Source organism: Papio anubis, chromosome X (genome assembly GCF_008728515.1).
Source record: "Papio anubis isolate 15944 chromosome X, Panubis1.0, whole genome shotgun sequence".
NCBI classification, from domain to species: domain Eukaryota; kingdom Metazoa; phylum Chordata; class Mammalia; order Primates; family Cercopithecidae; genus Papio; species Papio anubis.
In genome coordinates, this window is record NC_044996.1 from 63392184 (window position 1) to 63408496 (window position 16313).

Sequence of the window (16313 nt, forward strand, 5' to 3'; positions counted from 1 at the left end):
GAGTTTCACTGGGTTCTTTAGTTCTTTTATTTGTGATGTTAGGTTGTTAAATTGAGATCTTTAAAAGTTTTTGATGTGGGCATTTAGTGCTACAAATTTCCCTCTTTTTTTTTTTTTTTTTTTTTTTGATGGAGTCTCATTCGGTTGTTGAGGCTGGAGTGTAGTGGCGTAATGTTGGCTCACCGCAATCTTCACCTCCCAGGTTTGAGTGTTTCTCCTGCTCCAGCCTCCAAAGTAGCTGGGATTACAGGTGCCCATTGCCATGACCACTACCATCTGTGGTTATTACTTTTTTTAATTTTTAGTAGAGATAGGGTTTTTCCATGTTGGCCAGGCTTGTCTCAAACTCCTGACCTCAGGAGATCCGCCCACCTAGGGCTCCCAAAGTGCTGGGATTACAAGCGTGAGCCACCTTGCCGGGCCAGATTTCCATCTTAACACTGACTTAGCTGTTTCCTAGAGGTTCTGGTAGATTGTATCTTTGTTCTTATTAGTTTCAAAGAACTTCTTGATTTCTGCCTTACTTTCATTATTTACCCAAAAGTCATTCAGGAACAAGTTACTCAATTTCCATGTAATTGTATGGTTTTGAGTGAATTTCTTAGTATTGATTTTCAGTTTGATTATGCTGTGGTTCAAGAGGGTAGTTGTTATGGTATCAGTTATTTTGCAATCATTGAGGAGGGTTTTATGTCCAATTATTTGATTGATTTTAGAGAATGTGCAATGTGGTGATAAAAAATGCATATTCCATTGTTTGGGGGTGGAAATTTCTGTAAGTGTCTCTCAGTTCCATTTGATCAGTGCTGAGTTCAGCTCCTAAATATTTTGTTAATTTTTTGCCTCCATGATCTGTCTAATATTGTCTGTGGGTTGTTAAAGTTTCTCCCTATTATTGCGGGGGCAGGAGTCTCAGTGTCTTTAAAGGTGTTTAAGAACTTGCTTTATAAATCTGGGAGTTCTTGTGTTGGGTACATATATATTTAGAATAGGTAGGCCTTCTTGTTGAATTAAACCCTTTAGCATTATGTAATGTCCGCTTTAAAAAAAAATCATTGTAGTTTAAAGTCTGAATGAAACAAATGATAGAACTAAGAACAGAGATAAATATCAATACAATAATTGTGGCAGACTTCAATCCCCACTGACAGCACTAGACAGATTATCAAGACAGAAAATCAACACGGAAATACTGAACTTAAATTGGCCTCTAGACCAAATTGACCTAACATTTACAGAATATTCTACCCAACAACCAAAGAATATACAATCTCCTCACCAGCACATGTAACATTTTCCAAAATAGACTGTATGTTAGGTTACAAAATAAGTCTCAATAAATTTTTAAAAATCAAAATTATATCATCTCATATCATAGAGAAATGAAAGAAGAAATCAATTCTAAGACAAACTCTCAAAACCACACAAATATATTAAAATTTAAAAACTTGGTGCTGAACAATGTTTGGATAAATAAAGTAAGAGGGACATTTTAAAAATTGTAACATATAAAAATAGAGAAACACCATATCAAAACCTTGGAGATACAGCCAAAAGCAATGCCAAGAGGGAAGTTTGGAGCATTAAATGCTTATATCAAGAAGACAGAATGATCACAAATTAATAACAGCATGTCATACCTCAAGGAACTAAAAAAAAAAAAAAAAAGTAGAAACCAAATTCAACGCTAGCAGAGGAAAAGGAATAAATAACAAAGTTCACAGCATCACAGCAGAACTAATTGAACTTGAGACCAAAAAACCATACAAAGTATCAATTAAACTAGTTTATTTTTTGAAGCGATAAACAAAATTAATTAAATGCTAGCTAGATTAAAAAGAGAAGATTCAAATAAGCACAATTAGAAATGAATTAGAAGATATTACAACTGATACAACAGAACTACGAAATATTATCAGAGGCCAGGCTCGGTGGCTCATGCCTGTAATCCCAGCACTTTGGGAGGCCAAGGCGGGCAGATCACCTGAGGTCAGGAGTTTGAGACCAGCCTGGCCAATGTGGCAAAACGCTGTCTCTATTAAAAAGACAAAAAATAGCCAGATATCATGGTGGGGGTGGGCACCTGTAATCCCAGTTACTCGAGAGGCTGCGACAGGAGAATTATTTGATCCTGGGAGGCAGAGGTGGCAGTGAGCTGAGACCATGACATTGTACTCCAGCCTGGGCGACAGAGCAACACTCCATCTCATATATATATACATATATATGTGTATATACATACACACACACAATGTGTATTATATACATATATGTGTTATATATAATATATTATATATATACATATTATATATTATATATATACATATAATATATTATATATACATATATACATATTATATATAATATATATAACTCATATGTATATATGTATATGTATATAATATAATTCACGTATATTATATATAATACACATATATAATGTATATACACATACATTATATAATTATATATATTATATATAATTTTTATAATGTATGTGTATATATCTCTATGGTCATGAACTAGAAAATTTAAGGAAACAGCTAAATTCCTGGAATACATAACTTCTCAAGATTGAACCAGTAAGAAATAAAAATTTTCTATAGACTAACAATGAATAGTGGGATTGAATCAGTAATTTAAAAATCTCCCCACAAAAAAGAAGCCCAGGACCAGATGGATTCACAACCTAATTCTACCAGAATTACAAAGAAGAACTGGTACCAATCCCATTGTAACAGTTTCAACAAATTAAGGAGAAGTGAATCCTCCCTAACTAATTATATGCAGCCAGTTTCACTCTGATACCAAAGTCAGGCAAAGAAACAATTAAAGAAAACTGCAGACCACTACTCTTGGTGAAAATAGATGCAAAAATTCTGAACAATACATGAGTAAATCAAATCCAATAGCTCATCAAAAAAAGTAATGCATCACAATCAAGTGGATTTTATCCTAGAGATGTGAGGGTGGTTCAACATATAAAAATCAATAAATGCAGTTCACCACATTAACAGAATTAAGGACAAAAGCCATATGATCATCTCAATAGATGCAAAAAATCCTTTTATAAAATTCAGCATTACTGCATAATAAAAACACTCAACAAACTATGCATAGAAGAAACATACCCCCAAATAATAAAAACCATATATAATAGACACATAGCCAACATCATAGCAAAAGCTTTCAGCTGTTCTTCTTAGAAATGAAAAAAGAAAAGGATGCTCACTTGCACCACTCCTATTACAACATAGTACTGGAAGTCCTAGCCAGAGCAATCAGTTAAGAGGAAGAAATAAAAGGCATCCAGATTGAAAAGAGAAAGCCTAATTATTTCCGTTTGCTTGTCATATGATCTTATACCTAAAAAACTCTAAAGGCTCCATCAAAGTACTCCTAGATTTAATAAATGAATTTAATAACATTTCAGGATACAACATCAATGTACAGAAATTGGTAGCATTTCTATACACCAATACTGATCAAGCTGAGAACCAAATCAAAATGTCAAACCTAATTACAATAGCTACAAGAAAAAATAAATATCTAGGTATACATTTAATCGAGGAGATAAAAGATTGCTGCAAGGAAAACTGTGAGAAAGTGATGAAAGAAATCCTAAATGACAAAGACAAATGGAAAACAAAATCCCATGCTCATAATTTGAAAGAATCAATCATTAAAATGACCACATTCCCCAAAGCAATTTACAGATGTAATGCCATTCCTATCAAAATACTTACGTCATTTTTCACAGAATTAGTAAAGATCCAAAAATTCATAAGGAAAAAAGCCAGAAAAGCTAAAGCAATTCTAAGCAAAAAGAACAAAGCTGGAGGCATCACATTAACTGACCTCAAATTATATTAAAAGGCTATAGTAACCAAAACCACACGGTACTTGTACAATAATGGACACATAGATCAATGGAACAGAATAGACAACCTAGAAATAAAGCCACATACCTAGAGTCTATTGATCCTCAACAAAGTTGACAAAAACACAGAGCAAGGAAAAAACATCCTATTCAATAAATGTTGCTGGGAAAATTGGCTAGCCATACACAGAATAATGAAACCGGATCTGTAAAACAAGGTATTTTACTTTGTTGATTGTTTCTTTTGATGTGTAAAAACTTTGTATAAGCAGCAAAAAAAATAACATATAAATGAGCTCTAATACATTTGGCAGTAAACTTCTCAGTGGACACCTTAGGGGCGAGAAAAGAGTGAGTCGACATATTCATTGTGCTGAAGGAGGAAAAACAAACTTTCATGCTAGAATAGCACATCCAGCAAAAAATAACCTTCAAACATGAAAGATAAATAAAGACTTTCCTAGACAAGCAATAGAGGAGGGATTTTGTCAACACTGGGCCAGTTCTACCAGAAATGCTAAAGGGAGTTATTTATTCTGAAAGAAAAAATGATCAATAATAAATCATCTCAAGATGTAAAACTCATTAGTAATACTAACCACACAAACAAATACAGAATATTCTAACACTGTAACTTTGATGTGCAAACTACTCATATCTTGAGTAGGAAGACTAAAAGAAAAACCTATCAAAAGTAATAAGTACAATAACTTTATGAGATAATAGTATAAAAATTATAAATAGAGATAACAAAATGTCAAGAAGTGGGGGGATGGTGATGTTAAAGTTTAAAATTTTTAATATTTTTTTGCTTTGTAAATTTTTTTGTGTGATTCAAATTAAGTTGTCATCAGTTTAAAATATTTGGTTGTTAAATATTATAGGAGAGCCTCATGGCAACCTCAAATCAATAATCTACAATGGATACCAAAAAAAGCAAAAAATTAAAACATACTACTAGAAAATCACTTCACACAAAGAAGAAATATTGATATATTCTGTGAATTTAGTCTATCACTAAATTTTTGTGATTGACATATGCTGATGTGCATTACTATAGTTCAATCATTTTAATTGTTTTACAATATTGCACTATATTACTTTACCACAATTTCTTCATCTATTCCATTTTGGTAGATATTTGGGGGTTTCCTAGTTTTTACTTTTGGCTTTTTGTTATATATTTCTTCTTGAGCACCTGTACAAATGCCATCTGAGACATAAGTAGAAGTAACATTTTTAGGGCATGTACATATTCAACATTACTAAAAAAAAAATGTTTTTCTAAAGGTCTATACCAACTTAAACTCTCAACTGAAGCATATGATAATTTTATCTACCATAGAAAAGCAGACAATTAGTGTCTTTGTTTAGTCTTATTCTTGTTTGTTCAGTGTTAATGTTTGTTTAATGTTAGTTTCATATTAGTATCTTTGCTCAAACTTAGCGTTATGGGCTAAATTATGTACCCTTGAAATTTATGAGCTAAATTATACACCCTTGGATGTTGAAGTGCTAACCTCCAGCACCTCATAATGTGACTGTATTTGGACATAGGGTCTTTAATAAGAAAATTCAGATAAAATGAAGTCATATGGATGAACTGTTATCTAATATGACAGGTATCCTTATAAGAAGAGGAAATTAGAACATATATAACACACAGAAGAATGACTATGTAAGGGCACAGTGAGAAGACCACCACCTGCAAGCCAGAGAGGCCTCAGAAGAAACCAAATGTGCCAATAACCTGATCTTGGACTTCTCACTTTCTGAATTGTAAGATAATAAAATCAAGCTATTCTGAGCCACCTAGTCTGCAGTATTTTTTATGGCAGCCTCAGCAAATTAGTACACTTAGTGTTGTCTGAATTTTTTATTTTCATTATTCTAATGAATGTGAAATGGTGTCTGATTTTAATTTGTATTTTCTTTCTAACTAATATAGTTGAGCATGTTTTCAAATGTTTATTGAACACATATGTCTCTGCTTATGTAGAAAGCCCTTTTGTCACTTTTGTGTATTGCTTTATTGGTAGATTACTTATCTTTACCTATTGGTTTGTAGGGGTTTTTTTGTAATTATCTCAAAACATATTCTGAAAAGTAAGCCTTTGTCAAATGATATGTATGATAAATATGTTTTCCCTGATGATTTCTCTGTCATGGAATGCCTTTTCACTTTCTTTGTCACTTGCACCTTTTTATCGTGTGTAAAATATCTAGTCATAGAAATATCATCATGCCTTTTTCTAAAAGTTTTCAAGTACTATTCTTGTATGTTGAAGTACTTAATATATCTATAGTTGTATTCTGTGGAGGTATAAAATAAGAATTCAGTTAATTTTTTTTTCTGTGTAGATAACCACTCATTCCAACACCAACACCACATATTAGTTTTTATACAGGTGTTGATTAAATTCTGCACTATTTTCCTTTATTTATTTATTTGCCAGTAGAATACGATCCTATTACTATGGCCTTATCATGGGCCTTAGATGAGCCTTAATAATGTCTTGATAGCTGATAGGACAAGTAGAAATAGTCCCTTTAGTGTGCTGTTATTGGAGAATAGCATTGCTACTCCTAGACCTTGGCTCTCTTAAGAGAATTAAATAATCTGTAAAATTCCACTAAAAATACTAAAAATCTTGTTCAAATTTTGATTTGAATTGCCCCAAAACACAAATCAATATAATAATAGACTTCTTTGACATATAGTCTATTTTATTCATGAACATAATGTATCTTTTTATTAATTTAGTTCTTTTAATATTCTAAATATTTTACATTATTTTCTACGTAAATATATTATAAATCTTAAAATTTTAACATATATATGCGATTTTGTTGGTATTAAAGATTGAGGCTTTTAATGTTTTTTGTTGTAAAAAATTGCAATTACCTTTTAAAAAATTACACTGTCTCTGTTCATTCTACCAAACACTTTGTAAGTATTTATCAAAGTCAATGGAAACGATCATATAATCTGGAAGGCAGGTCACTTGCAATTATTTTTTTCATAATCTTTATCACTTTAAATTTTCCTACTTCATTTAATTGTTTTGACTGAATATATGTTCTTCTTTAAGGGGAATAAAATATGTGTGGTGAGGGGCATTCTATATTCAATTAAGATTTGGAAATTCTGTGTTAAACAAATGAAAATATTCCAGGCAAATTTTCTAAAGATTATTTCAAAAGATAATTCTTTTAGAAACAATAGATTTTAACCTGCTCTCTCCTCCACCCTTGGAGAGGCATATTAAAGCTTCTGGGAAGTCAGGCAGAGAAATACAAATATTTAACTATATTTGGCTTATTATTTACCAAACTTACATGACCATGACATCCTGTCTATGTCTGTGGAATCTATTACTGTTTCACCCAGTTATATTTCACTGAACAAAGTTTGGGAAATGCTCTAAATAGCAAAACACTTATTGAACTTACAAGGTCAGATAACCTGTCTCTACCACAGTAATGAAGGAAATAATTTCTAATCTATGTTGCTGAGAAGAAAGTCCTTGTGAGCCCTATAGTGCTGTAATGTGAGATGTTGGTTCCATATTAACTGTATGACTGGATGATCTCTGGAAATGGGGAAAATAAATTAGATATGCTGTTCTGCAGGACCTTGGAAATGTAGGGAGAATTTTGAAAGGCGAGCATTTGAATATTCCTTTATGATTATTAAACATGTCTAAAATAATTGATACTAGGTGGTATGATCACAACTCAGACTTCTGTGATTGCTTCCTACATAACAATAAACAAAACATTCTTCTACATTATCAAATTTACATTTAAAAATTGATATAATTTCTTGATCACTTAAGTGGCAAATTGTGATAAAATTCAGGCAAATTGTCATTAAAATTTTGCACAACAATTTTTAACTGGCTACCTAATGGTTAGTCAATGAAGTTTAGTGCACATTAGTATGTCTCTAAATTTTGTTTAGCTTTAATTAGTATGTTTCTAAATTTAGGCTTAGTTTCCAATGTCAAGATACATGGCGCTAATTTTTTGGAAAGCTGTAGAATGGTGAAATATAAGGCTTTCCAATGCAGAAAAGTAAGAAAATCTTCTGCCTAGTATTAATAATTTTCTATTCAATTCTGGAAACTCTACTTATTACTAGTTAAAATATATACTACCCATGAAGGACTTAAAGCCCAATGTTCTGTTATGTTTTGCCTAACTTTTAGATAGCAGCATTCCATATTGGTTAAGAAAAAAAAATGTAGACTGTTTTGGCCACTGGGAGAAAAGTTTGAGGACAGATACAATGCAAAATTCTTGTTCTGACAGGAAGGCATTGATTCATTCCTGCTACTTTCTATTTAAGTCCAGCTATGAACTCTGAAATAATGTAAAAACCAAACAGAGAAGAATGACACAAATGGTAAGCAGAAGGAATAACGGTTTGGTGCTTAAGGATAAAAATAACAAAACTGAATTAAGGACCCAGCCACAATAAGTGGCTTGGCCTTGGCAGCTTTGGGGTCACAATAGGCCTAACATGTTCCTCCCTGACAAAGAGACACTGAGGTAAATAGTGGGATCATTCAGAAACTAACATGCTACAACAAGTACTGAACCCGGGAAATACTACCTGTTACTCTAAGGCAAGGAGGTTTCCACCAGAATAAGAGTCTCACCAGAGAAGCCTCTTTCCTCACAAGCTGTAGACTTTCTTTCACATCAAGAGATACTAAGGCAGCCTAGCCTGGTGAAATCAGTTGAGTTCTCTCAGGCAACATCAGCAAAGACCGCAGGGAGCCAGAGTACCATCAAATCAACCAAACAGATCAAAATAACACTGCCGATCTCTGAAAAATAAGCTGTCACTGGAATTACATCCCACATATGTAAACTCAGGCCTTTATGCTAAATGTGACTGTTAAAATTGAAACAAATAAGAACCAGGGGTTTTTTACATAATAGACACAATTTCCAATGTATAATTGAAAAAAACCTATTATACCAATAAATACAAAAATCACAAATTTAATGAAAAAAGACAACTGACAACAATATTAAGATGAATCAAATGTTGGAATTATCTGACAAATATTTTGAAATAGCCATAATAAGAATGCTTCAACAATTAATGACAAATTTTCTTTAAACAAGCCAAAACATTAGAAAATATCTACAAAGAAATAGAAGTTACAAAAAAGAATAAAATGAAAAATATAAAAGTAAAATATTATAAGTGAAGTTTAAAATAAATTAAAGAATAACAACAACAAAAAATACCTAATTGTGCCCTGAATGGGCACAATAACATAGTAGAGATGACAGAAGATAAAATCAATAACCTTGGAAACAGGTCAGAAGAATTGACCTGAAGAACTCAGGAGACTTAGACTAAGGAAAAAATAAGAAGGACCATCAACAACTTGTATGACAATAACAAAGCACCTAACATTCATATAATTAGAATCCTGGAAGGAGAGTAGATAAAAGGAGAATTGCAAAAAACATGTGAAGAAATACTTAGCTGGAAATTCTCAGTTTTGAAACAAACAACCAACAACAAAAAACCATACAGATTCACAGAGCTTAGCGACACCTAAATAATGTAAGCTCACAGAAGTACACATCAAGAAATATTAGATTAAATTTCTGAAAACTAAAGATGAAAATAAATTGAAAGCAGCAAAGACGAATTACACATTAACTACAGGGGAAAAAAACACTTCAACTAAGCATGGATTTTTTAGCTGAAACTGATTTTTTAATGCTGAGAGAAAATAATTAAAACTCTGAACTCTAAATATGATAAAACTAAGTAGAGTAAAGGGAAATAAATAATTCTCATATAAAGAAAACTAAAACAGTTTGTCACTAGCACACGTATCCTTAAAGATGGGCTAAATAATAATCTTCAGACAAGACGTTATTTTAAAAAAAGTACTCTTGTAGCATCATGCAAGAGGAGGAAACAATGGAAAGAGAAAAAAAATTGACATACAGGCATGGTTGCAGGCATCTGTAATCCCAGCTACTCAGGAGGTTGTGTCAGGAGAATCGCTTGAACCTGAGAGTCAGAGGTTGCAGTGAGCCAAGATTATGCCCCTGCACTTCAGCATGGGCAACAGAAACTCTGTCTCAAAAAGAAAAAAAAAAAAAAATTGGCACAAAAATATTTTTTCCTTATAAGTTATATAAAATTTATTTTTTTCCGAAACATTATAACATGATCTAATGTTATGAAAATAATCATTAAAAGTGAGACAATAAAAGGAACTTAAATAAAAGTAAGGTTTTCACACTTCAGGTGAAGAAATAAAATATTTATGTTAGTAGACTGTAATAAGTTACATGTATAATTCAATACCTAGAACAATGACTAAAAAAAGTATATACTAACTTATTTGCTTAGGAATTCTATATAAAATAATGTTGGGATCCTCAAAAATATTCAAGCAAGCCCAAGACAATTAAGACAAGGTAAATTGAAATGAAAAACAGAGGTAACATAAAACAAAAAATTAAGTGGCAAACTAAAACACTAACACATCAATAATCACCTTAAATATAAAAGATCTAAATTTACTAAACAAAAGACTTAAAGTACTAAAATTAAAAATGTCTTCTCTGTGAAAGACACTGTTAATATAATCAAAGGAGAACTCACAGATTAAAAGAAAATATTTACAAAGTATACATCAAGTAAAAAAGTTATATTCAAAATATACAATCCTTACAACTGAATAATATAAAACTAAACAACTTAAATACAAATGAGCAAAACATATAAAAATCAGTATTGTTTCTCTACACTAACAACAAGCCAAAAAGGAAATTAAGAAAATAATTCCGTTTACAATAGCATCAAAAAGAATGTAATATTTAGTAATAAACTTCATCGAGAAAGCAAAAAACTTGTCCACTGAAAACTACAAAATATGGTGGAAAGAAATTAAAGAAAACAAATAAATGGAAAAAATCCATATACATGGATTGGGAGGATTAATATTGCTAAGATGTCAATACTACCCACTTCCTATCAAATTCTCAATGATGTTTTTTGACAAAATAAAAAAAATTGATCCTAAAATGCATATGTAGCCACAATCAACCCACAATAGAAAAAACAATTTTTAACAAGAACAAAGTTAGAGGTGTCATGTTTCCTAATTTTAAAACTTACTACAAATTTACTGTAATCAAAACAACATGATACTGGCATAAGGACAGGCATGGAAACCAACAAAATAGTACATAAAAAGTCCAGAAACAAATCTTAGGCTTATAGTCAAATTAGTTTTGACAAGATTACCAAGATCATTCAATTAAGAAAAGGATAGTCATTTTAACAAATGGTGCTAGGAAAACAGTATCTACATTTGAAAGAATGAAATTGGACTCCTACACTACACCATATATGAAAGTTGATTTAAAATGTGTAATGGATAAGAGGCCAGACAAGCGTGTAATCCCAGCACTTCGGGAGGCCATGGCGGGTAGATCACTTGAGCCCAGGAGTTTAAGACCAGCTTGGGCCACACGGCTAAACCCTGCCTTTACAAAATTACAAAAGTTAGCCAGACACAGTGGCACATCCCTGTGGTTCCAGCTACTGGGGAGGCTGAGGTGGGAGGATTACTTGAACCCAGGAGTCGAGGTGGCAATGAGCCTTGATGATGCCACTGCACTTCAGCCTGGGCAATAGAGTGAGACCCTATCTCAAAACAGACAACAGTAACAACAACAACAACAACAACAATGGGTGAGAGACCCAAATGTAGGAGCTAAAACTATGAAACTCTTAGAAGAAAATACAGGAAAAAAAACTTCACGGTATTGGATCTGACAGTTATATTGGATATGGCACAAAAAACACAACAACAAGTTAAGTTGGACTTAATCAAAATTTAAAACTTTGAACATCAAAGGAAAGTATCAACTAAGTAAAAAGGCAACCCAGAGAAACGGTGAAAATATTTGCAAATCATATATATATAAAATAAGAGATTAATATTCAGAATATATAAAGAATTACCACAACTCCACAAAAACTAAACATTTCAGCTCAAAAATAAATAAAGGATTTAAATAGACATTTATCTAAAAAAGATACAAGATAACCAATAAGCACATGAAATGATGTTCAACATCACTAATCATTAGCGTGTAAATCAAAATCACAATGAAATATTATTTCATATCTATTAGGATAAACATTATTAAAATATATAAAATCTAGAAAATAATAAGTGTTGCTGTTGATGTGGAGAAATTGCACCACAATGCATTGCTAGTGGGAATGCAAAATGGTGTAGCCATTGAGAAAAACAGTATGGAGTTTCCTCAAATTAGTATACATAAAATTACCATATGCACCATCAATTCAAACTCTGATTATATATCCAAAACAATTGAAAGTAGCAACTCAGAGAATTGTATGCCTATGTGCACTGCAGCATGACTCACAATTTCTAGAAGGTGAAAATAACCCAAGTATTTACCGACAAATGAATGAATAAACAAAATGTTACATACAGATAATAGAATATTATTCAACCTCAAAATGAATAAAGTTTTAATACATGTTGCAAATGAATAAACCTTAAAAAAATAAGTGAAATAATCCACACACAAAACAGCAAATATTCTATGATTCCACTAAAATGAAATATCCAGAAAAGGCAAACTCATACAGACTAAAGGTACAATGGTCATTGCCAGGGACTGAAAGGAGGGGGCAATAGGGTTATTGCTTAATGGGTATGGATTTTCTGTTTGGGTTCTTAAAAGTATTTTCAAAATAGATAGTAATGATAGCTATACGGCATTAGTAATATAATCATTGTCACTAAATTTTACCCTTAAAAATAATTAAAATGCCACATTTTGTTATGTGCATTTTCCAAAATAAAAATAAATTTTTAAAATTTATAAACCCTATACTCTAGTTCACATAATCATGTCCACAGGGGTACATGTTATTAATTTGGATATTGCTGTACATATATAGTGAAATCAAACAATTAAATAAATGGATGTCATAGCATGGGAGCAAGGGTTTTCACTGAATAGAAGATTACAGAAAAACAAGGTGATGATCCATTTTGTAACAAATTGGAATTGGAAACATCAATATGAACTATGTTTAGCTTGATATAAATAAAAGATGGAGACATATGGAAATATAAATAGACATGTGTATATACAAAGGTTAGCATATCCACCCATTATCTTGTTCTGTGTCTTAGTCCATTCCAGATGCTATAACAAAATACCATAGGCTGGGTGGCTTATAAACAATAGAAATTTATTTCTCACCATTCTGAAAGCTGGTGAGTCTAAGATCAAGGCACCAGAAGATTCAGTGTCTAGTGAGGGCTCTTTTCTCATAAATAACCTTCTTTTCAGTCTAATCCACATGGCAGAAGTGGCAAAGGGTCTCTCTCAGATTTCTTTTATAAGGGTGTTGATCCTCTTCATGAGGGCTCTGTCCCAATCACCTAATTATTCTAAAGTTTCCTCCTTCTAATAGCATTACCTTGGGGGTGAAGATTTCAACAAATAAATTTCGGAGGGGCATAAACATTCAGTCCATAGCAATCTGCCACCAAAAAAGGCCTAGAGTCAATAAAATTCCAGTAGCAATTAGCATACATGTCACTTAAATTTTATTTTTTAATACATTCCTCAAGAAAAAAAAAAAAAAAACAGGGAAACTTGGAAAAATGACTGAATTTAGGGCTTGGGCAGGAACTATAGAACATGAGCTTGCAGCATCAAGTAGTGCCAAAATGTAAAGAAGTGCTTTACAAAGTCTATGAAAAGTCTATGGATGCAGGTATGTCAAGGAGACAAACACCAATTGAAAAGTTTCTGATTGCCAAAATAGTAACAATTAGAGCAACAAGAGAAAGTAGTATTGGATTAGATCTCAAGTATAATATAAATAGCCAATTTTCCATACTGAAATATATGAAGTATTGAATAAATCAATAAATGTGGATGAAGGACAAGTTTTAATTGCAGAATTCTAAAAAAATTATGCAGATGTAACTTCCCACTCCTTAAACCACATAGTAACTTTCTAGCAAAAAGGAAGAGAATGAAAGAGTAGAAAAATGCAAAATCAAAGAGTAATTTTACAGACAGGAAACCTGACATACATTATCTCAGCCAAGTGATTAAGTCAATATTAACAGTCATAAATCTCATTGATAGTATTTATTGTTGATATGATGTGGTGAAGTGAAACATCATCTCCATGGAATTCCTCCCAAGAACTCATAATCCCCAGTCTTATTATAATAAAAATATCAAATTCCAATATTGGAACATCCTACAAAATACCCGATAAATACTTCTGAAAATTGCCAAGGTCCTCAAAACCAAGAAAAGTCCAAGAAACTGCCACAGCCAAAAGCTACCTAAGGAGACATGGCAAACAAAGCAATATTATATCCTGGATGAGATACAGGAGCACAAAAAAAGACATCAGGTAAAAATGAAGGAAATCTAAACTATGGACTTTAGTTCATAACAAGAAGTCAATATTAGCTCATTTAGTTTAACAAATACACTAATGTAAATTATTAATTATAAAAAATGGGTCTGGGATATATAGGAATTATATGCTCTACTGCTCAATTTTTCTGTAAGCCTAAAACAATTTTAAAAAATGAAATCTATCAAAAAGAACAAACACAGAGATTGGTAAAGTAATTTCTCAAAAGAAGACATTCATACAGCCAACAAACACATGAAAAAATGCTCATCATCACTGGCCATCAGAGAAATGCAAATCAAAACCACAATGAGATACCATCTCACACCAGTTAGAATGGCGATCATTAAAAAGTCAGGAAACAACAGGTGCTGGAGAGGATGTGGAGAAATAGGAACACTTTTACACTGTTGGTGGGATTGTAAACTAGTTCAACCATTATGGAAAACAGTATGGCGATTCCTCAAGGATCTAGAACTAGATGTACCATATGACCCAGCCATCCCATTACTGGGTATATACCCAAAGGATTATAAATTATGCTGCTCTAAAGACACATGCACACGTATGTTTATTGCAGCACTATTCACAATAGCAAAGACTTGGAATCAACCCAAATGTCCATCAGTGACAGATTGGATTAAGAAAATGTGGCACATATACACCATGGAATACTATGCAGCCATAAAAAAGGATGAGTTTGTGTCCTTTGTAGGGACATGGATGCAGCTGGAATCCATCATTCTTAGCAAACTATCACAAGAACAGAAAACCAAACACCGCATGTTCTCACTCATAGGTGGGAACTGAACAATGAGATCACTTGGACTCGGGAAGGGGAACATCACACACCGGGGCCTATCATGGGGAGGGGGGACGGGGGAGGGATTGCATTGGGAGTTATACCTGATGTAAATGACGAGTTGATGGGTGCAGCACACCAACAAGGCACAAGTATACATATGTAACAAACCTGCACGTTATGCACATGTACCCTACAACTTACAGTATAATAATAATAAATAAATTAAAAAATAAAAAAAAAAAAAAAAGAAACAACCAAATACATGCTTTTTAAAAAATTATTTCAAATTTAATAACATAGAAAATTTAAAGAGAAAGAGGAACATATATACAACACTCTACCTACTAACATCAGAATACACATATTTTTAAGTGACCATGAAGCATTCACCAACACAGAAGATATTTTGGGCCATAAAACTGGAGTCAACAAATTTAAGAAAAAGTTATAAAGATTTGTTTATCTGATCATAATGGTATCAAACTAGAAATCAATACCAGAAAGACAAAAGAAAATATTTAAACACTTGAGGATACTAAATGACACATTTCTAAATAATTCATCTCTCAATGAGGAAATTACAAAGAAAAAAATATATAGGGGTGTGTGTGATTTCAATGAAAATACAACATACTAAAACTTGATATATGTAGCTAAATCCATGTTGACAGGGAAATTTATCTTACTGAATGCTTATATTAGAAAAATAGGAAAGTTCTTAAGTCAATAGTCTAAGTTCTAAGTTACTACCTCAAGAAAGTAGAAAATGGAAAGCAAAGTAAGCAGTATAAGCAGAAAGAATGAAATAATAATAATATGCACAGAAATCAAGGCAAATAACAACCAGAAAATAATGAAGCAAATAAATATAGTTATTTTTATATTAATAATATTTAGAAACTTCTATCAAGGCTGATAAAAACAGAGAAGATCCAAACCACCAACACCATAAACGAAAATAAAGAGAGAAGTCACAAACCACCAACATCATGAAGGAAATGAGGACTATTGTAACAGTTCCTGAATAAAATAATAATTAGAAAACACTAAAATTAATTTGTACTCATAAATTCAAGACCACCTTTGTACTTGTGAATTCAAGACCATGACTAACAAAACTAAAACACCACCAAATACATAACAAT